This window comes from Falco peregrinus, chromosome 8 (assembly GCF_023634155.1).
Source record: "Falco peregrinus isolate bFalPer1 chromosome 8, bFalPer1.pri, whole genome shotgun sequence".
NCBI lineage: Eukaryota > Metazoa > Chordata > Aves > Falconiformes > Falconidae > Falco > Falco peregrinus.
In genome coordinates this window covers 57,470,641-57,496,443 of record NC_073728.1, presented here as the reverse complement: position 1 = coordinate 57,496,443, position 25,803 = coordinate 57,470,641, and the positions used below count along the sequence as shown (strand labels likewise).

At 42.5% G+C, this 25,803-nt stretch overlaps 1 protein-coding gene across 1 annotated transcript in view; it reads left to right on the top strand.

Moving 5' to 3' along the window:
• The window catches only part of SGCD (sarcoglycan delta), a 349,434-nt gene that overhangs the window by 116,901 nt on the left and 206,730 nt on the right, over window positions 1-25,803 (top strand). Inside the window, exon 2 of the mRNA XM_055812889.1 lies at window positions 12,628-12,812. The gene's annotated coding sequence lies outside the window, so the exon portion shown is untranslated. The remainder of the gene's footprint in view (window positions 1-12,627; window positions 12,813-25,803) is intronic.

The following is a 25,803-nucleotide window of genomic DNA, read 5'->3' as shown; positions in this document are numbered from 1 at the left end:
AATATCACCCTATGTGATATTTCTGTTTTGGGGGGCACTGAGTTAAACTGCCAAAAAGCATGTGTCTTCAACATCACAAGTTGGGTTTGGGTGTGAACAAATTCTTCTGGCTCTTGCCACTTGTGTGCTTTGTACCCACACGGTGCTGTGTTACACTGAGCTGTGTCGCTTTTGTGTTTGGAGAAAATTGGCACTGAGAGATACTAGCATGTCTGCTCTCAGTTGGCGTAAGGACCAATTCCTGCGTAATTTTAGAAAAGGCAGATAAAAGGTGGATGGGCTCATGATGCTGGCTCAGGTCTGCGTTACTGTGATGGAAGCTACCACATGGGCAAAGAAGCCCCAGATTTTCAATTTTCAATTAGAAGTTTTGGGTTTGGTGTTTGTTTTTTTGTTGGCAGTTTGTTTTTGATTTTGTTTTTTAATTCCCCTTTATCCCTTTTATAGTTAAAAACAAAAACCAAAACAACGGTATGTCATGAGTCCAGCCTCTCGGGCAGTGTGAGATACTGATGGTTGAAGCCAGGTGATTTTTCCCCAAGACAGAGGTTCACACGTTCATGTCGCTGGCTCCGCTGCTGCCCTGCAGATAGCAGTAGAGGAGTTGCAGGAAAAAATTAAGGGCAGCAAAGTTTCAAACTGTGATTTGACCCATTCCTTCTCACCAAAGAAAGGTGCCAAATCCACTGACCTACTGCCTCTTTCTTGGACACTTCTGTTCTTCCCTTGTAATACAGTTACGCCATGGTTGGAAGTTCAGACTGTAATCTTAGACCTAATCATCCTGTTTTGAGAACACCTGAGTAAAGAAATACTGAATTTACTAGTTACCATCTTGTGAGTGCTGTCTCAAGGTTGGCTCTTTTATTCGGTTTATCTTGTGCGCTCTGCGGACCGATGACTAGTAGGCTTCAGTCAAAGAGGACTTTCACAGAAGCATGAGCAAAAACGAATATCACGGCAGCCCGCCCTGTCTCGGGCTGATGGCCATGCCGCTGCAGCTCATTAGTAATCCAGTTACCCTCTGGGCAAGTCACGTATTTAAGGAGCATAGGGAGGAAGAGAAGGTATCTGCTTTGTACTGGAGTTGAGAGACATTGCCAAGTGGAATTAGAATTTCAGTCTAGACAGCAATCAAAATTAGCCTTTCATCATACATTAACGTAACACTAAAATTGTTCTGTAAGCATTAGTAACCTAATTGTATTATTTTAAGGATGCATGCATAAATAAATATTGAATATATTAGTTATCTTGCATATGGAAATGAAACTAAAATATCAGCGAGGGTGGAGGCTCCTCACTACTAGGTGTTGTTTCTTAACAGCCCTGCTATTCTGGTGCTGAGCTGGATTACTTTGAGATACTGTGGTTTCCTTTTCTGGTTTGATTTAACCCGGTGTAGTCTTACATTCAGTGAGCATTTAAATGACCAGGCAAGATGCAATGTTCATGAATTACTACAGACCAGTGAAAGTTCATCACACTGCAGAAAGGATTTTGGGTGCAGAACAGTAAACGAGCTTGCTCTGAGTCACAACAGGCATCTTTATCCAGAGGAAAAAAATAAAATCTTTTGAAAATACTATATGTAACAGACTATAAATGAAAGAAATGTATCTCAGAGCAATCCATTAAAACCACACAACCTGCTGAGAGATACAGCAGTATCATTCCTGTATAAATCAGTTCATAAACTCGTTTTTAATTTTTTGGCAGACTTATGAAGCCAATTAGCTTGGCAATAAATATTCAGCTTTAATGGGCAAGTAAATAATTAATGTTATTGCCTTTGTAAATTTAGCTTTTCAGTTATAAATTAACATAATTAAAAGAGTAATGTTTCAGTATGCATTTTACCAGCCAAATCTAAATCAAGCAATTAAACTGTAGGTTTTCCACATCAAATGATTTGAGTTTATAATGATGCAAACTGTAGACGTAAATTTATTTTTCATGGTCAGATTCATTACAAAAACGTGAAGGAAAATATTCTGCAGCATATGTAATCAAGTATACTATTTGAGGAACCATTAATATATACTTTAACTACTTTTTTGTTGTCCTTCTACAGGGAAATAGAAAGGGGAGAGCATACTTCCTATCAGTCTCTGGCCCTAGGATAATTGCCCGTGTGTAATGGTAATGTCCACTGGAAAATGGGTATCGCTGCGTAGTGGTTGTCACATTTCTTTGTTGGATTGATTGGAAAACCACAGTGCATGGTAGGGATCCGAAAAGATAAAAAATTACTCTGTAGTCATGAACTTAAACTCCAGGCTGGCTTATACCAGGTGAGAATTTGATCGTATTTTTTTTCCCCTCTGCTTACTGCTTCATAGTTTTTATGACGTGCATGTGCCATCTTCCTACGTCATCCTTCGAGCTTAGTGAACAGCCAGAGCAGCAATGCTTCTCTCTATAAGAACAGATGAGTTAGTAGGAATACGTAACTATTTCTAATCCGAACGCAGGTCGTAGCTGGTGAAATTCAGCCTTTCGAGCAGCTGTTCAGAGGAGCAGAGCATGTGGCTTTAACTTCAGGTTGGCTCAAGAGTTCAGGAGGTTGCGCCCAAGATTTCTGAATTTGCTTGTGAGGGACAGTTAAGGGGTGTCTGAAGCCATATGGTTTTTGAAACTTACAAGCTTCAGGGAAATCGGACGGCGTGAACTTGGGCTTTTCTCTATTATTATTATTTTTTGTTTTTTATATTGGGAATTTCACACAGCATATCAGTTTCTTGGAATGGTGTCAGTGTGTGACACTTAAAAATACTAGTTTTCATTAGAAATGGGAAGAACCCAGAGTGACTGTAACATACAGACATACACACTCACACACACGTGAAAACTTGAAGTCTGTTTGTCTCTAGTCAGAGAAATCCTGAAAGCCCCCACTGGAAACCCAGAGCTATAGACATTTCTAGACTTGCAGCCGCCACAGATTATGATTTATCGCAGGCTGAGCAGTCTATTTATAGCTCTTCAAAATGTTTCAAAGAGCAGTATTTTTCAAACTGCCAAAGGTTTGCAGATTTGTAATGAGAGGAGTTTCTTGATGCGCAGGCTTCCCAAATCCAAACCTGTTCATTGACATTTCTGCAAGCTGTGATTTCATAGTCTTTTAGTGTCCCAGAACCCAGTGGGCAAATTTATCACTGGCAAAAGCCCACTGAAGTTAGCGTAGTTACACCAGTGAGAAATTCAGGTCAATGAACTTTATTTTAGTGGTGCTCAAAATGTTCGCGGTGCTATGCAGATAGATAGCTGTAGGCTTTTTTGCAGTATCCAATTGTTTAAGGATGAGCAGAATGAAAAAAAAAATTACCGTTGAGATGACTTTGTGCTAATTGACTTAGATGCATGCAGAACTGCAGTATGGTTTTGATGGCATTATTATTTAGGGGTTTAGAAGGGCTTTAATAAGAGGCAAAGCACACTGAAAACTCTTGTGCACAATTTCTATGGGATCATAGTTCCAAAGAGATTTTAATTGAACGCAGTTGCTTGCTGGCATGGTCAAGTGTGGGTGGAAGAGAGGGGATCCAGCCACCCGGTGGCACAGGCTGGATCTTGTAAGCATATGTCTGTAGAAGGCGAGATGTTTTGTCAGTGATACGGCCAATTTCTGTCTCCAGAGCTGCTCTGTTACAAATAGTTTTCATCTGTATTTCATTATACTTTGGCCGTGTCCAGATTTAGGTGGATCCAGGTGCATTGCATGGTTTCTTTGCCGATGGTGGCTCCATGAGTCTTTTCATCTCATGCCAGGCTCTACCTGGGCTTAGTGGTGTATTTCTGGCTGGGGTCTACTAATCGTGGACTTCAGACGGAGTCAGCCGTCCTGAGCTGTGTCTGAAGAGTATTCAGCCTATTTCGTAACAAGGTTATTCTAAACTCCCTTACATTTGATAGCCTACTTTTAGCTGCTTGGGTTTCCTGCACAAATCAAAAGATTGCTCTGAGACTACTGAGCACCAAACGAGACCGAAGGCAGCGCAGACCCTGGCTGTGCAGGCTGGCTTTGCCGTGCAGCCTGCCGGGTGCCATATTTCTGCTCTCTTTGCCAGGATTTACAGCACACCAAGGAAGCCAGCCTTTACCGACTGAAGCAGCCTGGCACTGCCTTGTTTTATGGGTGGATCAGAGTATTTCAGGTAGATGGACATTTCCAGCAAGTCACCAAACTGACCTTCTCTCTCTGAGAGCAGACAGCAGGAAGGGTTGACATGGGTGACCTCAAGATCTTTCTCACATGGAGTCTAAGGCAGGGATGCCTTCTGCAGCAGTACTGGATTGCTCGTTGCTTTGAAGTCATTATTAAAAGTTTTTCTGTAGTTCAGCATGTGAGACTAGATGGCCTGGTCCAGAAGGCATAGACTGGAGCAGTGTGTGTGCTTGGGAAGGGGAGAAGACGTTAAGGGAGGTTTGATTTGCAGCTCTGGATGTGTTGGTGGCTGTGTACCAGAAGGCTGACTCAAATTGCAGGGCTTGCAAGTGCTCCTCTTTCTTTGTGGTCCTTTTTAACTTGCATCAACTTTCTCCAAACTTCTGACGCTTCTAGAAATCTCTGGCATCCTCCGGCAGCTCCAGGTCTGCTCTGGCCTCTTCTTGGCTCTTTGGTGTGCTCACCCAGCCCTTAGGGTCCTCCCTGATGCCCTGCCAGCCCTCTCCATGCCCTGCTCTCCTTACTGTACCAGCGCTGAAATTAAAGCACTTAACAGGCTCCAACTATTTACCAGGCTTGTATGCTGGTTTCCAGCTCGAGTGCAATTTATTTTTCTTCAAATTTAGGATCCACATGGGAAAAGCTGCATTTCAGAGGTGAGGTTGGTGTTTCTTTCAAGTGCCAGTGAACCTAGTGTACCTATCAGGCTGCCTTTGTGTGTATCCATGGACTTTGTTGGCTCTCACCTTCTCCCTGGGTTGGGAGGGTGTAACAGCAAAGGGGTGGGACTGCCAGAGTGACAGCACATTGTTTACAACAAATTTATCTGGCAAAACTTTGAAAAGCTTGAAAAGTGCCTGGAACCAATTGTATATCCTAATATAACTATTAGGAATATATATAATAATATAACTATTATAATAATGATATAACTATTATTAAACTTGGCTTAAAACATCGAAGGAGAATCACATTTTAGACTCTCAGGAAATGCATCACAGTTTGACACTATGTGTGGCTTTTAAAATCAAAACACTGAGAATAATAATCTGAATTTATAATGGAAAACCCTGCTCAGATTCTGGCTTGACAACTGACTGACAGCCACGTGTCCTCCAGGTGCCACAGAATCCAATATACTCGTGTTTTCTCTAACATTTGGTATACCAGCTTATCCCAATATGTTCCACAGAGATAAACAATAACGTTCCAGAGTTAAATAAATAACTTTAGAGATAAGCAACTTCAGCAAGGACGAAAGGTTTGCTTAGCAATGACATTTAGCAGTAGATGGAGATATGCATTTACTTACTCATTTTCCAACAGAAAACGGGTTAGAAATGGCGGTAACACAAAGCAGAGTATCTTGAAGAGAGACAGATTAGGACGGCAAAAGCAGTTGTTTCTTATGACCAGGCTTAATGCAGGCCGGTAATAAAGCTCACTGATTCTGGTGAGAGCAGACGGAGGCCAGTGCCAGAACTGTTGGGAAATTTCATCTGAAAAGCGAGAGTCCCTGAACCAAAATAAAATAATCGAAAACAAAACCAAAACCAAAAACAAACAAAAAAAAAAGAAAAAAAAAAGAAAAAGGAAGGTGAAAGCATGTCTGAAGAAAATACAGAGAAGTCAGTTTTGGGTGCTAAAACAGAAATGTACTGAGTTCAAATGAGATTAGAGTTAATAGTGGTCAAGTTAATACCTTTGCTACAGAGAAAGAGAAGTACAGTATGTTTATATAAAGCTTATGCTTTCATGTCCTGATCCTGTAATATGATCCACTTATGTGTTATCAGCTGTGGTAAAGAGATCCAAAGGCATTTGAACCTTCTAGTAACAAAAGTGTTCTTCATCCTGGAATGTATCTTAATTACAGAACATAGAAAATATATCCCAGGAGAGTCTCAGTGCACTCATTTTGTATGCGTAGAAGTTTATCTTGGAACGGATTCATAAATAATGTGTTTTTCCTGGTTAACATAATTTATTCTGCATTGTTGCATACATTGAGAAATTTTGTGTCTTTTGGGTCAGCTGGGATTTTGCAGCACATCCCTCCTCTACCATGCTGTGGTTGTAGAGTGGAGCCCTCACCCTGGTAAGACCCTGACAGAGGCATGTGGTTATGTGAGGCACAGGAGGAGAGGGCAGGCTGGAAAGGAGGTCTGTGTCCCAGCTTTTGCAAAAAGTCTGTCCCTGCCTCAGTGTAAAAGGGGATAAGGAAAACGAATAAGGGAAAAGAAAGGCACTGATTTTGTCTTACTAATGAATGAAGGACTCTGCCATTCTAAATTTGGAAGTGAAGGGTTTTAGCAAGCTGGGGAACAAGTTACTGCTGATAACGGTGCACTTTGGGCTGGAGAAACATGCTTCAAATTTGCTATGAATAGACCTGATGGAGCTAGTTACACCACACTCAACTGGAAGCCTTACTTTCACGTTGAACTGTGATACTAAGATGAGTGATGTGATTATTTTCTAGTTAGATTCCCATTTTAAGCTAGAGGAAATCCAGTTAGGTATTGTTACATCAGCAGAGGTTGTATCATATGGCTGCCTCTGATACAAACCTGTCAGCCCCTGTTGGGAGCACTGGGTTTCTTTCATTACTCGATCTGACCAGTTAAGTGCAAGCTGTTTGCTACTCATTCTCTCCTAAATCCAGGAAGTCAGTTAAGCATTGCTTCCCCACCCCCACCCCCACCCCCCAATAAATGTACTTCCAACCCTTTGAAAGCATTTTTTGACAAGGACTTATGCATTGCTGTAACTTTATCGTTGCTTTCAATGGAACTGACAGAAGAAACAATCATCAAATGAAAGAGCTTCAGTACAAGGGCAGATGTAAACATCTGACTCTTAAGGAGCTCAAGAGATCTTATTTTATAGTGTAACCAGACTGTAGTAGTAGTAGGAGTAATAATAATAAAAAAGACTTAATAGTATAATGCAGTGTTAGCACTAGACAGATAGTAGCCTGCAACTTAAAGCTTTTGAACTTGAGAAGAAGCCTTCATTAATGCAAGCTCATTTCTTCAGCAGGCACATTTTATTTCAAAATGGAATTTCCACTGCATTTCTTGGATTTAATTTTCAGGAATTATTTACTTGCATGAAACAGCAGCACAACTTCTGCGGTGTCTTAGGGGTTTCTAACCCAGCAAGATATTAATCGTTCTTTTGAACCTCATAACGTAACATTAATAGTACTATGATGGGAATAGTTCATACATCAAGGCACTGCTCTTACTACTTTTTTCCTGGATACCCCTAGTTTGCAGTTGGAGGACAAAGACCAATGCTGATCTTCAGCAATATCTCAGTATTCCATTATATTCATCTCAGTCAACGTGTTTTTAAATTTATTATTGCCTGCATTCTTTAATTGAGTTAATTTCCCAAGGAACTCCACCATACTACTGGCCTCCACCAAAGTTCCTAATCATGAGTGTTATCACTTGAACTGCAGTTCTGTGATTTCACTATTTGTTTTGTTGGCAGGGGAAGGAGAAAAAAGAAAAAAAAAGCCTCAAAACAGCTGAGTGCCAGTAGTGCTGGCGACTTCGGTTTTATTTATGTTTTGTACTGAGCCACTGTGAATGATAAAGTACGTCTGGGACACGGCTGTGGGCAATGCTCTAAGTGTTATAGCTGGAAAGATGCCAAAGTTGCATTGCTACCAATTTTTTACCATTAGCCTTCTGGAAGGAGGGATTCAAAGTCTCGTTTTATTCCCTCATTCACCAGTGTCACCTTTACACTAAATTAATGTGAAATCTTTACTAGAGATGGAGCTGACAGGATGAGTTGTTGATCCTACAGCTTCTTTGACGTGGCAGGAGCAGAGGAACAAATCCTATAAAATGTAGAAGCCAGCTTCTCTTGGGACTTGAGCTGTGAGGAGTCAGGAGCATCCTTTGAGATAACCGAGTACCTTTGCTTTTGGCTGAGGCTGGTGTGGTGGGATTGCATTAAGCCACGCTGTCCTGAAGCTCAGTAGAAAACAGGGAGCTTGATCCTGAGGATATGGCAAAATGCAGCAGTTGCTGCCTGCTCAGCTGTACGAGGACTAATGTCCAAGGCTGTAATTAGAAGGTATACCTGCTAATGAATTGGTATAATCCCTGCTGTGTTCAGAGTCTGCTGTGGGATCTTTTTCCCTGCGCTTACAGAGGAGGTTGACCTTGTTAAATACTTAGCAATAAAAAAGTGTTTTCCCTTGCCTGTTTCACAGCCTTTCTTCTGGCTCTACCCGTAGAGAGCTCTTCTGTATTAATTGAACATGTTTACCCAAGTTTAGTTGGGTAAAAGGGAAGTTACGAGACTATATATGAACATGTTACATAAATCTGAGTGTGCTGTATGTGCCTGTATGGATGCACACACATACAGTGTTTTGCTTTCTTTATGGTCACACTAGCAGTAAAAAGAAAAGAAATGTAATATTTTTAACAAGGAGATATGGTTTCAGTTATACTTAAGTCACCAGACTCTTCAAATATTTTATCTTTTCTATGCTCAACTAATTTCTTTAATTGCAGTTAGGTAGGTTGTAATTAATTTTTTGATGAGACAAACTAATACTAATTTGAATATCTACTATACTGTAATACTTGCTTGCAAATATGCCATTCAGCTTCTAGATAAGTCTTTTTGCCCCATCTCAAGTTGCAAATACTCACAATATTATCATATCTAGGCAAAGGGTGCAAGCTGCACCTTAAGCTGTGTGACACCCAAATACAAGGATGACTGTGCTGGGTCGGATAAGGGTCCAGCCGGCTCCTGTCCTCACCCTGACAGTCATCAATAGCTGGTGCCTGAAGAACTGTCTGAGAACATGGCAAAAGTATAGCAAGGCTTCCTGAGAGCGTGTCCCAGCCTTCATTGATTTGTGGTCTGGGAAAATCTGAAGAGAGAAGTGGTGTCTTCCAATTTAATATTTGATCTGATTTATTACATCTAAAATGTATAGTTATTTTGTATAATTCATGCTTTCTGTCAGTAAAGGGCTGAGACTCCTCCAAGGGAAATACTGTCTTTTTACTGGAAAAATGTCTTGTCTGCCTTTTCTGATTAACGAGGACATCTATATGCCCACTTTTGTGACTTGAAGGCTGATCTGATACCACTTAACTGTTAATTTGGGAACGTACCTGAACATTCAATCCAGGGCTCCTGAAACTGCATGTAAAAATCTGAAGTGGTGGGATAATGAAAGTAATTAGTAGTTTGTTGGCAGTTTTCTCCGCGTATCTGATCAAAGAAGAATGAGGCGATCACACAATTTTAGAACCAAAACTAACTGAAATGGTGGGATTTCTAGTACATGGGGCATTTCTGTAAGTTCAGTCTTGGTTTCGTTGCAGATAGGAGCAGTGCCCACTCCTACAGCAGCTGCAGACTGAAATGAATGTCTTTTTATCAGGGATGCTGGTGTCTGTCTCGCTCTGCTGCTGTGGGCTGGTCCTGGGTCTCTGGGCTTGGGCAGTGGCACCAGCAGCCCGCTGGCAGCCCAGGCTTTTCTAGCCCTTAGGGGGCTGCCCAAAGCCAAGGAGGTCCAAGGAGCATCTCAGGAGCTGTGTGATAAGCTCTCCGGGTTCCTCGACTGTGAGAGGGAAACCAGTTGCCTGCTAGGACACTGACCACCAAGTCAGTAGTGGCTTACTGAATGTGAAGGGTTCTTCTGCAAAATTGTACAGGTTTGGGCAACCGAACTGGCGTATGTTTGTTTTCTGTTTGGGTTTTTTTCCTTTCTTCCTCTTGAAGGTTCTGAGCCAAAACAAATTACAGCTTATGAGGGTTTCCTTGCTTTATCTTTTGGTAGCCTTTTGTCTTACTATGATGCTGACTACGAGCGGTCCCTGGCCTGCCTCCCTCCCTCTGTAGCTGTGTGATGAATGCCATCAGAGTGTGGAAGAAGCATCTTGCGTTCAGGCTGGAGCATCTGCGCCTTGCTGCTCGCAGGAATCCTGGCCACAGATTTCATTTCATTATGTTGCACCATGCCTCTTGTATCGGGGAGATGGGAATGGTACACAGTCACTGCATTTTGTCACAACCAAAGTGGTTTTCCCCTCCATGTTCGCACCTCCCATTACTTCCCATCCTCCCGCATTACTGCATGTTTCTATTACTCTGTGCTTTCAATCTAGATCAGGCAACTGCTTGGCAGCAGCATTTTCCAGCTTGCTGCTTCTGTGCTCTCAACCCCATAATGGAAGTGGTTGGGAGTGAGGGAAGCTTTTCTTTTTCTTTGCCAAGAGCTGGAAGTGCATGCTTCTGCCCATACTGTAATTTATGATCCACCCAGCAGCGCAGGAATTCAGATGGTACTCTGATCAGAAACTCTCTGCGCATGCATAGCAGTATATTAAGGCAACATGCCAACTTCTTACCAAAGACATTTGCTTCCAATGAGCATTGGCAAGTTGTACTAAATAGGAGCTTTCAAAAACACATCTTTTGCAACCTGAGACCAGGCTCCTGCACTCAGCTTGCAATGTTGATATAGTCCTATATTGTTACTTCTACTTCTCAACTCAGCTGATGCTATAGTTAATGCACAGAAACGCAGCACTGATTTTCTTCATGACTATTTTGTGTTACAATTTAGGAGCAGAAATGAAAAAGTAATTGTAACTGTGGTCTCCAGAGATAGAAATCCCATAAAGCAGTAGAATTAGGTCTGGCTGCTACCTGCAGATCAAACTACTGCAGCATCAGCCATTTCTATGCCTATAAGTTATTCAGCAGCCATTTCAGCTGGCAGTCTGATTTTTCATAGTTAGCCTTGAGGAGGACAGGAGCTGTGAAGGTCCACTTCTGTCCTTCCCGTCTGAGTTCAAGACAGGCAGAAGGTCTGAGAATGTGAACTGAGAAATGCGGGGCAGGGCTCTGCTGTCCTGACTCCTGTTGTGGGTATCTCACAAGCTGTTCTGCTTACAGAGCCTTTAGGTGCGGTATTTAACATTTACCACCTATGCAAGGCCCAGTGAAGTAATTAGTGCTAAATCAAGTGAATATATTTGATTGTTCTTATCTGTGTGACTATGCTTGCTATGTGGACTTCTGGTGAAAATAATAGAGAGATATATATAAAAGAAGGAGAAAACAAAAAGCAGTGTGACGCTAACTTTCAGTGTGGACAGTTTCACAGACTGATTACTGAAATCTTCCTTCTTGCAAGGCCAAAAGCTAATGGGTTTTCCAGACGGCTGAAACCTGTTCATGTGGGGGGTTTTTTTGGGGTTTTTTTTTGGGTTTTTTGGTTTTTTTTGTTTTGTGAAGATGTAATGGGATTTTGTGGTATTTTGAGCTGCCAGCCACAGGCTTTCCTCTGTGTAGGAAACCTCTAAGGAATAAATATGTGTATATCTTTTTTTCCCCCCTTTGTTCTTTTTGCATTTCTAGGCAAAGTTAGAGTGTGTTCATGGCTGCTGTGTTGAGTTAATGTTAGAACAGTGTCTCTGAGCCTGGTTTAAGGACACAAACCACCTAGCATGTATGTGTGTCCAACCTAGGGAGGCTGGATTCTTCTCTCTGCTCCGTCCTTGCCTGCTTCGTGCTGCTCTGCCTGGTCTCACTTCACAGGCTGTGTTGTCCTGGTGGGGAAGGATGGTCCTTCAAGTGTTTTCCCATATACCAGGGATTAGGGACAATTAATGCAATGACAGTGATGAACTTTTGGACTTCTTAGTGCTTCTTTAAGGTTTTTGGCTGCTGGCAGTGTTGCTGCCAGGTGGTCATCTCTGTCGCTGTCTTCTTACCTGGGTGTTCACAGTGAAGCCCCCACATCCATCTTCAGTGCCAGGGTCTGACGTTTTGGAAACACTGAACATATCTAGCAGCAACAGTGAGCTAGAAAATGTGGCGATGCTGACCCCCCCACCCTCCCAGAAAAGTTTAGGCCATTTACCTATCTCTGTCACTTCCTTTGGAGGCTGAACCTCAGGAACCTGTTGCTGACAGTCACCACTCCCCATCAGTTGTAAGGTCCTAATGTGATTGCCTGTTTAGGAGCCTTGAATTCCTTGAGCGAGAGCCATTTTAACAGTAAAATGTGTTAAGGCTGAGGTGATGTCTCTGCTTTTAATATGAAAGCCCTGTTATTCTGCAGAAATACCATAATGAATTAAAATATTCCCCATGGAGAAGTGTATTACTTACTTGCTTGTTACAATATCATACTGGAATAAAAAGCAGCTGGGCTGGCATTCACTTTCTGATGTAGGGACACTATTAAAATACTGTAAAGCAAGAATAGCTTAGCACCACAGTTCTTGAATTCAAAGATTGCCCTCCGAAGGTGCCACGCATGATGGATTGTCACAGACTCTTTGTCCTGCCTTGACATTTCATTCCTATCTGATGTTCTCTTATGTTCTGCTCTGAATCTGCCAAACAGCTGACCCTAGAATTTAATGCCACACCTTCTTCTCTTTCCTTTTTCTGAGCAGCATCTTCTGCAGCTGAGGCTCTGAAGTACTGGAGGACACTGCATCTTCCTCAGGGACACGGACGAGGGGGAGCTGGGGCTTCTGGGGAGTCAGAAAAGAATTGCAGTTGGTGGTCGCCTGAGGAACTTACCTTCACACCAATGTTGCTCTGAAAGGAGTTCTGTCCAACATTCAGGTTTGGTAAGGTATGTAATTTTTCCCCTGCTCTTGTCTTTTTGGTCTTTTTAAAATATCTACATATGGGGAATATAGATAATTAGCAAGCTTTGTGTTTTATTGCTGTATACGTGCCATGCTCATACTGCCTCCATAAGTAACCTTTGCTCTCCCTGAATTTGGAGAGCATTCATCCAGAGTGAAGTGTTTTTAAAGTCTTGGGCTTGAGGGGATGCGTGCTTGTATCAAGTACTTTATTGAACAAAATGCTCGCTTATGGTTGTGTTTTGCTGTTGGTGATGTATACTTGGTGATAGGCATCTGTATTTTGAAAGTCTCACTTGTGTTTCGCTAATGTCTGTAGTTCAGAGGGTCAGAGATGAAAAAAAAATAAATGATGCTGAAGTAGCCTATTTGTAATACAGCTCTGTGCTTTCCTTTGTGCTTTGTATATTCTCATTGTTTGCCAAGGACGGGAATAATACTAATTTCTTGCATAATTGTATGTGCCCCCTTTGTCGTGTAGCACTTAAAATTCCTGCGTGTGGAGGTTCTCATATCCACAAAAACACTGCCTTGGTTGTAGGCGTTGCTGCTGTAACTGCCGCAAGCAATGTGCAACTCTCTTTTAGCAAGAAATTGAGGACCAGGACTTAAGGAGTGTATTGTGGACAAAGCTTGTGCTATAGAAACATTTAGGGTAATAGAGCCCCTGATTCTCTGGTTTCTTTTATCTAGGTCAAGTTACTTCTGTAAAGGCAAAGTTTGCTGATAAAAAAACCCCAAAATGTAAAGTATTGGTTCCCAGGTCACAGCAGAATGATATCAGATGATGCTATCCTTTTTTATTTAACATATGGGCATTCTGTGAGGTGACTGAGCCAGCAGTGTAGTCTTGTTGAGAAAAGGACGGCAGCAGTGTAACACCTGCACTTGGTGTTAGTGGGGGGGAGATAAACAAAGTCAATACTTTCTTAAGAGTGTCTGAGAAAACGTGATGCATCCAGGTGGGTGTGCATTCCTTGCCCTGCTTTTGATCTGGCTGCACCAGCAGTGTTGCTCCTGGACTCTCTGGACTCGAACTGTCACTTCAGCACAGTTCCGCTGGTTTGGAGCCTGCCTGTCTCCAGCAATTGCAGAAAAAATGTTGGTGGGAATAGCTTAAATTAGGTGCTTTGACTTTTTAATATTGAGGGTCAATAAAGGTCTGTTCCGACCACAGCATATGCTGTTAATTTGTACAGGCGTTTTGTGGAAACACGTGAAACCACTGCCCTGTCTGCTCTGTTTGTCTGCGCCAGGCACCTGGTTGCTGCAAGAGGAAGTTGTTAAATGTTGCTCATGCTTTTGTTAGCATCTTCACTTTTGTTTGTTTCCAAGCTGCTGCTCTTGTGATTGTAATACCTAAAGGGGAAGGCTGTAAGAGAGGTATTTCATAATCAAGAGGGCCTCTTGACTCTTGCAGAGAAATATTTTGCCCTGTTATAATGTAGAAATCACAGCAGCTTGTTTATTCCCTGTTTCCGTGTGGGTTTTGTAGGTGAAAGCGTGTGAATCTTCCTCGCAGTGGGCATGTGTGTTTTGCTGGGTACGCAGGGTGTAGGATCTGCACCAGGGCGGCCGGCTGCTGGTGTGACCCTGGGGGTGCCCCTGCCTTGGGCAGGGTGGCGGTTAGATGAGCTCCCCATGTCCTTCCCACCAGAGCTGGTCCAACTATCAGTCTAAGGTTCACATCTCTGGCTGCAGCATGAATAATACTCCAGCGCAGAGGTTGTGCAGGACTTTGCAAAACCTCATGATTTCAGAGGAAAAAGAGCATCTTCCATACAGTCAACGTAGCCGAAACTATTATTTAGGCATTAAACTCTAGGTTGGACTTTGTTTATATTTTTGCATTTTACTTTGTGACTGTCAGATCTAAAAACTTGGTTCTTATGTAAGGAAAGCTCACATTTACGGAAACTTGATTTTTAAGAACATTGCAGATTGAGAAGATTGTGCTAAAGTTTCAAGAGTTGGCAACACCACTGTTTGTTCAAGTCACTGAGACCCTTTTTTATTCTTTCTCTTCGTCTTCGGGGCTCATGCAGACTTACCAGGATAATTGGGTACCATCAACTTGATCGGTTCCCATGACACCCTTGTGAGACAGAAGTGCTTCTTATCCCCTTTTTACATATGGTGAATGAGGAACAGGGTCACTTCTAGGCCTCTTTTAGGTGGTAAACATCTGTCTCTGGTTTGCGTGTAATCACAGTGCCAAAGGTGCACCTGAGGCCCACAGCTGGGGGCACGGAGATGGCGTGGGCTGAGCTGCTGAGGCTGCAGGGCAAAGCAGGAGATCTGGTGTGGATCCATCTGAGGGTGCTGCTCCGATCTATGCCAGTTTCTTCCATGTGTCCTGCTCCCCCACGTCGAAGGGGTTTTAATGAGTGATTACAGTAACACCAAATGACATCGGGACCCATGTTTGCTGCATCTCTCTGCTGGAAATGGCAATGTGTGTTCAGGTAATGTTAGCTGAATTCATTCTTTTTTTTGCAGCAGAATGTTGTTTGCTCGTGTGAGAGAAGCAGATTCCCTTTTAGCTGCATTTACGCAGTTGTGGTGATGGTAATCTTATTGTGTAAGGAATTATTTTAAATAAATCTGTAGATAACATGCAGAGTAGTATTTCTTTTCTTAAATTACTCATTTTTTAGATTAGTAGAATCTAGTTAGTAAAATGCTCTGTTCTGCTGAAAAAGCACATTTAATAAATATGTAAGAGAAAATTTTTAAATAGCCATTAAACATAGTTAATAAATTTTATCTTGCAAGTAGAATTGGAAAATACCCTGTTCATTTAATGTGTTTTATGGATCTCGTAGCAATTAATTGTCTTCATTACATGGACATAAATCCTCAATGTAATTCACCTCTTTCAGATTAATTGCTTTGGAACTTTTCTCGTTGCTTTGTTTAGGCTGTAATATTATTTCTCTTTTTTTAAAAAGTTGTGTCTTAACATCACATTTTTTACCATCCCCAAATGTTCTGGAAATCACTTCAACAAAATCTCTGTGCATTACAGGACAGTGCAGAGGTGGTGTTGCGGCTCTGATGGTCTGATGCAGGTTGAAGCAGAGCTCACACGTTAAAGCCCTGCTTGACCCATGGCAGAGCAGTGGGCATTCGTCCTTTTCTCATTCCCTGTATTACATGGACTGATAAGAAGTTGTTATTTCTCTCTTCAAATCTGCCTTGCTTCTTACGTGATTTCAGTTATGAAATCAGAAACAAACAGTGATTTTATGCGCCTGTGGGTTTAGATGTCAGGATAAGACCTTAATGCAACTTTCTGATGACTTTGCGGGGGGGTGCAGGTCTGCTGACTGTGTCTGAAAATGTGTCAGTAAAATTATCCTCGTGTTATTGAGGGGAGAGTTCAGCTGGAGCATCACGGGACGTCTGCTTGAATTCCCAAAGTTAAATTCAAAGCTTTATTTTGAATAAAGTCTTTATTCTTCTCGAGTGAATTTTGCACACGAAATGGGAGAACAGGATCACATGCACGATCGCTTTTTACATGGGCTTTTTATCATTGAGCATGCTGAGCTTGTTTGTATGAGTAACATTTATGCAAATGTTTTCTAGTGTTTCTCTGAACTATTTTGCCAGGGTGAGGAAATAAAACGGCTATTATGTTTGCATGTTTTGTTGCAAGATCAGCAGACTGGCTGTTAACATATCAATTCCCTTGATGATACCACTTCTGCAACCCTATTCACTCAACTTTTTCTGACAGGGCTTTTATTGAATCCATCAACTCGACACATATCAAAGCACAATTTCTGATAACAAATATCTTGGTGTAAAATGAATTAAAAAGCTGATATCAGCAGCAGAACTGAGTTGAATTTCTGAAAGAAAATAAGAAACTCCAAAACGAACATGAGATTCTCAAGATATCAATCACAGAACAGTAATATAATAGTCCTCTACCCTGCACTCTTGAAGTACTGAGAAGTCAGCGGGTCTGCCCAAAGTCATACGAATGGGCTCGTTCTGGATTGTCAGCCTGTGCCTCCGCTTTCTGGACTCTGATGTTTGTCGTGTTGCTTCAGAGAGCAGCCTTCTCCTGTCTGCCTTGCTCTCTCCATCCTGCTTTTCTATCCCTTTCTTTTTTGCGTCTCTTGGATGATAAGCAGCTTCAGGCAGGGCTGCCTTTGCACTGGTACTACTCTCACTGCACCCAGGCTTGCTTACCTCTTATTTTTGGCTAGCACACACTATCAATAGTGTTTGCTAATAATAATCACGCTTTTTGCTCTGTGGCATGCCTGCTCTTTGGGTAAGTATCCACTGGCAGTTTGCAGCCTAGCAGAGAGGAGGAGGAGGGTGGCCAACAGTTGATGTGGAAAATTAATTATAAACTACCATCCTCCTGCCACATAATTAAGGCAGTTCTGCTTTCAAAGCTTTACATCCAGCCTTGCAGAAAAAAAAAAGGAGACTACTGCATTTCCTTCCTCAATATTGCCAGAAAGTGGGAATATTGCCAGAACAAAGCTTAATGGAGAATGTCAGGTGTGGAACTGATTGCTCAGGATGCTCTAGAACCTTTACTGCCCTGCCTGCACCTGTGCCACCACCCAGATAGTGACTTTTACCTTTCATCGGACGAATGTTAGCTTAATTGTGCATCCTAGTTGATAAAGGCCTGTGAGTGTGAAAGGGAAGTCACCCATGTCCCATATGCAGCCAGGGAGTAACATTTTGTGTTTCTTTATAGTGGTGAATTGGAAACATGCAGGTTCAGATGGGCTACAGCTTGTTCTATTTTCATCCTTCAGGATGACATATTTATTTCATAATGATCCACAAAAACTGGCCTGTGATGTAGATGGGAAGAGTTTGACAGGCACCATGTAGCCCTAGGCATCTAATTACCTAAAGGAGCGGTTCTGTCCCTGAACAACCTCTGTCTTAAGGATCACAGAAATAATTGCTGGAAGCTCCGGCTCCATGTGTACTTCTGGAGCCATTCTGGTCTCATAATTGCGTGCTGGGTCCTACTAGCTTGTGTTGAGCAGTGAAGGGCCAGCAGAGCACAACTGAAGTGCCGAAGATGCTCTTCCATAGATAGCTGCGTAGGATGCCTGAGAGAGGATTTTGGAAAGCCCTGACAACTTTTGTGACTATTTGAAGCTGAGCTAAAGAGCGTTCGGTGTGACTTCCCTCAGTCAAACCATTGCTGAGTCTAGAGGGTATTGAAGTGTGCGATGGAAAGAGCCTCATGAAGCCACAACAGTAACTGGTGTAACGAAGATACTTTGCTGTATTACCAGTGTCTCTTTAGACCAGAAAAATCCTTTAGGCTTTTCAGGTTTTCAGTTAAGGTACCAGAATTCTCCACTTTGCGCATTTTTATTATGAAATTTATTGTCACCGTTGCTGACTAATTTGACAGTTAATTGAGGTGTGATGCTCTAAGAAATACCTAGGATTTTGTAAAGCGCCCGATTGCTGCCAGGTGGAAGGCAGTTGTCACCAACTCAAGTCAGGATGGTGTGGCTTCTGGTTTCCTCTTTCTGAGCTCCTGATCGACACAAACCTCTTTGCTAGTGCTGTCACGCTGGCTTTTTTTTTGCAGCCAGGAGACTGAATAGACTGAATGTGGAAGCACAAACTTGTTGTACAAGTTCTTTAGATGTGCTGCAAATAATTATGAATATGTTTAATGAAGGGAGGCTAAAACATACTGAAAACATTTGGAAATAAGAGAGAATGTGTGCAGCCAAGCATTAGCTGTGAATGGAGAGTTCTTATTGGCATCGTTTAATGGGAGCTTTCCAGTTCGTAGTTTCTGCAGTGAATGTATAGAAACAGAAAAAAAAACAACACCCAGAAAGGCTGGGTAGCTGGAGATAAATGGGAGGAGAAACAGCTGCCTCTCACCTCTAGGAGAGAAGGGAGAGTGAAGTGAGCAGCATTTCTGTTGATAGGCAAAGGCCCCCAGCAGTCTTTGCCTCCCAGTTCCTGGGAAGGGGCCAGCAGAGACCCTGCTGACACTGGCACTGGCACCCTCCAAGCAAGGTAGCATCTTACTTCTTCACCACAGCAGATGGTGTCTGTTGTCTTCTCCTGATTAGTCAGTTGATAACAGGGAGATTTTTTTTTAAAAGAATTCTTTTTTTCTCCCTCTCTACTAGGTGGAGCAAGTAAGCTCCATGTATATCTCACCAGACAAGCGTGGTGCCTTTTGACATTAGTGGCCGTATGCCTTTTCCCCCACCTCAGGAACTGGCCGCTGATCTTTCTGGAGATTCCCCTCTTCCTTTCTTTGCAGTCCTGCTGTGCTTTCCAGTCTTAATGTCATGTGAGAAGGAACTCTTTAGTTTTGCATCAGATGTCGTGTAAAGATGGGCTGGGGGGACCAGCACGCTGATGTCTGCTCAAGCTGTGTTGTGATGGTGCCGTAACCTGCATGGGTGAAGAAGCTGAGGACCAAAGCATTCCCAGTGAAAACTGCATGTGGAAAGGCAACATGAGGCTCAGGACTGTGCCCTTACCCTGGCAGACCTCATGCCTCTGTCAGGAACCAGAGGCTCTCAGCTTCTCTCCTACTGCCCAGTGACATTCTGGAGAGTCTGCACCAGTGTGCTGGGGTAGGCAAAATGTAAATAAGATAGAGATTTCAGGAAGTTTTTTACAGACCCCTTTGCATTTTGTTTATGAAATTGGGTGGGGGAAGTGGTACTGACTGCTGCTGCAGCTGAGGGCACCTTCCAAAGTGGTGCTGAGCTTGTGACTGAAGTAGGGAGGGTGTAAGTCCTCCTCTGCCCTGTTGTGCTGCCCCAGGGATGCCACCAAAGCGCAGAGGACCACTGTGCGGGGCCTGTGCTCACATCCCACTCTTTGCTGGCTTCTCTCCTGGGGTTTTGACTACATCTTGGTCTCTGTACCAATGTGGCTCGATGCACTGGGGCTAACGGCCACCACTACAGAGGAAACTCACTGGGCTGCTCCTCAGTTTGACAAATCCCAGTGGCCACGGTGGGGCCTGCCCTGAATTAACTGGTGGGACAGCCCAGGTGGTGGATGCTCGGTTGCATGGTCTGGTACTAGTAACTGCCGCCAGCATTTGGGATGAGTGTATATGAAAGCTTGACAGCAGGAGCAGGCTGGGCGCACTTAGTAGCGATCCCTGTGCCTTGGGCAAGGACCGCACATCTGCTGGGCTGGAAACCAAGCATGCTGCACCTCTGCACTGGCCTTTCTTGAGAAGAGGGACCAATGGTGTGGGTATTGCTGGGAGTAAGAAGCCCCTTAGCCTCCTTGTTGGGGCTTGTGTTCATGTGTGACCCTGCATGGTCACACTGTACCATCACCCCTTCATCCATGAAGACCATGTGCTTCTCTTGGCTGCGCTGGAGCTGATGGGGGAGGCTGGCTAGGGTGGTAGGAGGACATGCAGCTATACATGCACTACAGTTTGCTCAGAGTAGTGTCTTTGTCCTCCTTTTAGGACAACTGAAAGATTCCCCTGCAATGCCCTCAAAAGAAAAGGTGGCAAAACAACAAACCAAGTCTTTCTCATTAGGAAGGCTCGTAGGCACCTCTCCGTGGCTTGGGAGCGCGGGAAAGGGGGGCGGGCAGCCCTGCACTCTGCTCGCTTTCTGTCTGGAAGGAATTTCTAGTTGTTAATGATTAATTCAAACGTTTCTTGTCATGAGTACAGTATGCACAGAGTGATAAATCTGTGGTGGGTTAGAGGTTGAGGTTGCTCAGTGCTGACAATTAGTTTGAGCCACAGGCTTTGCTTTCATTGGCATTTTCACAGCATTAACCCAGACCTTGTCAATTAAAATCCAGACACATTTTGATGAGGGACATCGTCTTCTAATGATAATTGTAATAATATCAGTTTTATTCATTTAAATCCTGTCAGGCAGGCCATGTTTCCTGGAAAATAACTGCCCAAGTTTCACATTGCCTAAATAACTAGGAAATGTCTTTCAGCTTTTTGAGCTGACATTTCCTCAACAATAACTAAAAGCAAATGAGGCCATAACTGTTCGTCTTTGAACACTTACCAACTTCAATCAAGGTAATTTGGCTTTATCCACTAAAATAAGCAGGTTTATTAGCCTTCACTTTGGAGGCTAATAAACATTTGATAATTGCCTGAAGTTGATGATGGGGTTTATGCTATTTATTATTGTCTTTTCTAACTGTTCGACAGTGTAGTTCCAGAGCATGGCCGAGGCAGGGATCCATTTTTGCAGCTCACCTGTTCATTAGACGTAGGAGGAAGCCTGGGTGTAAAGGCTGATGAAGGAACTTGTCTGAGTGGTACAAGAAGTCTGCAGTAGAATAAAACCCAGAAATCCTGTGTCTGTTCTAGTACATTAACTGCAGTGGTTTTTTATGTGTTTATGTGTCTGTGAATATTATATTTAGTATCTCTGTCAGGCCATAAAAATGAGTATTTAATAGTTGGAAAGGGAGTGATATATCAGATATCAATTGAAAACTCATTGTGGTTTTATTTTAGCATGGCATGAAAAATAACAAAGTGAAAATCATGTTTAGTTTTGCATGGAAAAATAATTTTCATTTTTCTGAGAGGTGGTTCATAAGTGAAATCCTTCGCGAAACAGCTAGGGTAGGGAAGCCAAAAGCTGTATCAAGTAAGGCTGTGCCTACATCTTGCAATGAATTTGGTCTGTTCTTGTCCATACAGATGGAAAGTGCCTCACTGCTTGTTCTTTAGGCATTCCCTGGTTTCTCTGCTAAGAAGTGGACCACTGGCCTTTAGCCAGGTCACATATATTTATTTCCTTTATTTGTCATCTCATTCCTTTAAAATCTAGGTTCTTCAAATAGTCAGCACTTGTGTATTTAAAAACCTCATTGGTATTATAAATGTGCTTCTGCTCTGGTCCTTGTCTGAAAGGTGTAGAAGAAGGAACTCTGATTAATTAAAAGCACCTCTAGGTGATGCCATAATATAAATAACAATAAGCCTGCCTTATTTCTATAGCAACTACAATAATGCTACCAGTTGTTAGTAGTTCAAAATTCAGGGCATAGCATAGGCTCTGAGTGGGAAATCCAGGCACAAAATACTGCATTGAAAAAAGGTAGAGGAGTAGTAACTGAGAAGTAAATGGACTTGTGCTGTTGTGACTCTGTTCTGGCAGTTAATTGTTGTGGGTTTAATAAACACAAACACCCACCTCCGCTCTGGTAGGGCTCTTTTTTTTTTTTTTTTTTTTTTCAAATGTAATCTGCATTCTGGTGCGTATAGAAATTGCACTGAAAACAGCATAGCTTGAAGGCTGTAAATATTGCCACATATTTTTCCAGTGAGCCTTTAGCAACTGAGCTGTGTGTCTCATTACTCTTTCTTTTTTTTTTTGGTGCATTTGTAAGCATTAGAGGTGATCAATAAAACCTGACCTACCTTTGCAAGTTAAATAGGCCTGATTTGAAACTACCAGACTTAAAGAGATTAAGATTTGCTAACAGTGATTTAAGAGCAAGCGAGGTCCATTTACGTGCTATTTCTTTTCCACTTTTGAGGTTTGAATTGCATTGGAAAATCTGTCACGTTGCACATTTAAGCATGGAAGTTGCAGCTAACACTTTATTGAGCATGCCTTTAAGTAGGAGCTGCGTCCTTACCCTGTATTTTACTATATCTTTCTGAAAATGTAATGTAATTAATAGATACGGAACACACCTAACCATGCAGAGTGAAGTCTCCATGAACTTTGACTCTAAGCAGTATTTTCTATCTTTGGGAGATGTCCAAGGGGAAAAAAAAAAATAAAAAATGTACAATTAAAAACAAAAACCCAAAGAAACCAAAACCAAAATAACCACAAAAACTCCAAAGACATAGAGAACTGAATCCTAGCTATAAGAATGTATGTTCATAATGTTCCTGGTGCAAAGATATAAAATGCTCAAAACCAGATACTTCGTTTGTTATGCAAGTGGAGTGGTTTTGAAGATTTATTCCATGGGGACCTCACTGAAATTATTAGTATGGTACCAAGTGCTCAGGATAGGCGCCCAACTCTTCAGATGGATGGGTCCCTGCTGCCACTAAGAGCGGCTTTGGAGGGGAGCTCAGTGCTGCAGTTCCTCCTACCTGTCTGTCCCACCTGGCTGTACACACTGCACTGGGGTGCTGCAAAAGCAACCCTTTTACCATATACTGCTACTTTGCTAATGGTTAAATTTATTGTTTAACCCTTTGATGACTGTGGAAGTGCAGACTGGAAGGGCAGCTGCTCCCCAGCAGCGCAGGTCCAGCTGGGAACAAGGAAAGGATGGATTGGTGCTGTACAGTATTTTATTTTCCCATCTCGTGACTTTTAAGCATTTAATTTAAGAACCTGAAAGCCATGTGGAATGGTCTTGTGTTATGAAAGACAGGTTTGGTTATACAAATGAAATACTTCATTGGCCTAAAATTAGTCTGAAACATGTAGTCATAAACAGGGCATTGAGGCAAATGTGCTGAAATAAAACCTTCCAGCAAAAATGCTGTATCCTGCAGATGATATTTCTGTTACAGAAAACTGTTTTAGGATGTTTTAAATGTTTTTATGGCTCGTGTTTGTCATAGCCATCCAGCTGTCAGGCTAGTTTTTATTACTGTGGCATGTGGTGTGGTGCCTCTGCAAGTTCCAGCTGAGGCTGGGCGTAGTGTGTGCGCTTGCTGATGGTGTGTCTCAGTTCCACAAGATAATTAAGTGCCAGCCACTCATCCTCTTCTCTGCAAGGTTCGGATTTAGAGCAAGAGTTGTGTGGACTGAATAAAAGCCATCAGAAGGCACTGTTGCTGAAAGTACGGATGGATGCCTCTATTGTTCTACATGGGTTTTGTGGGTCTTAATTTCTACTTTAGACCTGGGTGCGTGCATGCTCATAGTCTGTTGGAGTAGTTATTAATAAACATCATTATTGATGAGGCATTTTGTTCATAAATGCTTTTATTGGTCTCTATGACCAGTTTGAGCCCTACTGTGCTCGGTGCTGGAGAGTGAGGTCATATATGACGGTCCTTGGCCCGAAGAGTTTTTGTTTTAAAAGACAAAGTGTAGTAGGTGAACACGGCACGATTGCCAGCAAGCGCAGAGGCAACAGATGGAGCACAGCGGTGAAGATGAAGGATGTGCAGAGCTCCGTGTGTTGTGGGGCATCGATGATCAAAACTCCTCCTTGTTGTGATGCCTGTACAAGGCTCCCAGCAATCAGGGATTTGGTTTGCTGAGACTAACTCCTGCCTTGTTAACTACTACTTCCTGATTATTTCTGTCTATATCCATCTGCTGCCTCTTTTCTGTTAGAGCTGCAAATTCCTTAGGGTTCAGACAGCTTTTTATTTTTGTGTTTGTGCAGTACCGAATGCAGGGGAGTTCTGGCCCAGGGTTCACGCTAGTAGCTGTTAACCAGTGGCATTTATGGATGAAAATAAGACATTGGGAAAACATTTATTTTCACTTTCTGATTATCTTTATTTGCATTCCAGCATCCGCTGAATCTTTGAAACTGAAAAATTATTTAAATAAACGATGCATGATTAAAATTATTATTATAATGTTATCTACCACAAATAGTTCTGTGCAGGAAATGCAATTTTTTTGTGTATGTGGTTGTTTATATATATATCTGTATTTGTCTGGCAAATAGATTTTATCCTACAGCTTGCTGGCTGTTGCTTTCCTAGGTGCTTATTCATATTTAATACTGCTCTCCTGTGTATTTGCATACATAAATACACACTTGTTTTTAACACCTGTTAGCATCCTTTAATTATACATTGACCCTGAGGCTGTTGGCTTTGAGGTCTGTGCAGCCGCAGATAGCTGGATGTTATGTATTGTTCTTCTTTCCCAAGACCTGAGCCCGCTTTGCACTGACCTGCCAGCTGAAGTTTACCCTTCTGGCACAACGCCACAGCTAAGTGCCTTTCAGCGAGTTCTCGGCTATAATCCTGAGCTGATTTCTGGGATGCAATTCACTGCTACAGTTATCATATCAAAAGGGGAGCGATTTACATTTCCTGCACGTCTCAGTGTTGCCAGCCTCAGAGAATGCTGCAGAGAGAAAGTTACAATTTGATAAAATAATGAAAATGAGCCTATTTACAGTGTTGCATCTTATGCTGTGGAGGAATTTGATGCAGGCACAAAGTTGGCACTAAATAAAAATTTAGGCTGTGCACAGAGATTAATTTTGGGGCTTTCTTTGGCTCCCAGGGAAAAATAGGAAGATTTTCCCTAAAGGCTGAATGTGTGGAGAACTGTATGCTCGCCTTTGTATGCCTTTCCTCTTTATCTTGATATCTTATTGTGCTGCCCCATAAAGTCTCTCTCTTCTCTAGATATTCATCCAGAGTAGTGTCTGCATAACACATTATCTTTGTTTTTATCTGATCCCTTCAACCCTTTGCAGTTTCCTCTCTGAAAAGGCATTGAGCAGTCACGCCAGCATCATTTGTACAAAGTGAAACACTTTATGTTGAGATATTTTAAGCACGTCCATACTGGAAATGCCATAGGAATGGCAGGGCTGCAGTGTTTGCTGCTGATTCACATTCAGCTGCCTGTATTTGTATGCAGGAGCGGACTCTGTGGCGGCCTCGCATTCATTTCCTGTGTATCAATTACTTATCAGTAATACACGAGCCCAGTTAAGGAACTGGAGGTGGGTTGTAGCCCTGAGAGCGTGGCCGTGCCTCCCCTGTCTGAAGGGGCACTGTGATGGGACATGGGTTGGAGGGTCCCTTCCCAGACTTTGCATGGATGAGGCTGCACGCATTTGAGTTTGGAGAGGCGAGGGATCTCACTGGTCCAGGTGACTGGACTGGTGATGTTACTTGTCTCTGAGCCAGATTCCTGCAGCCTTGTCTAACTTCAGCTATATTTCTTTTTTTTTTTTTTAACAAGCACCTTTCTTAGACATACTCACTGTGCTGTGATGAGGGGTTGTGTAAAAGGGGCACTCAACAAAAACATA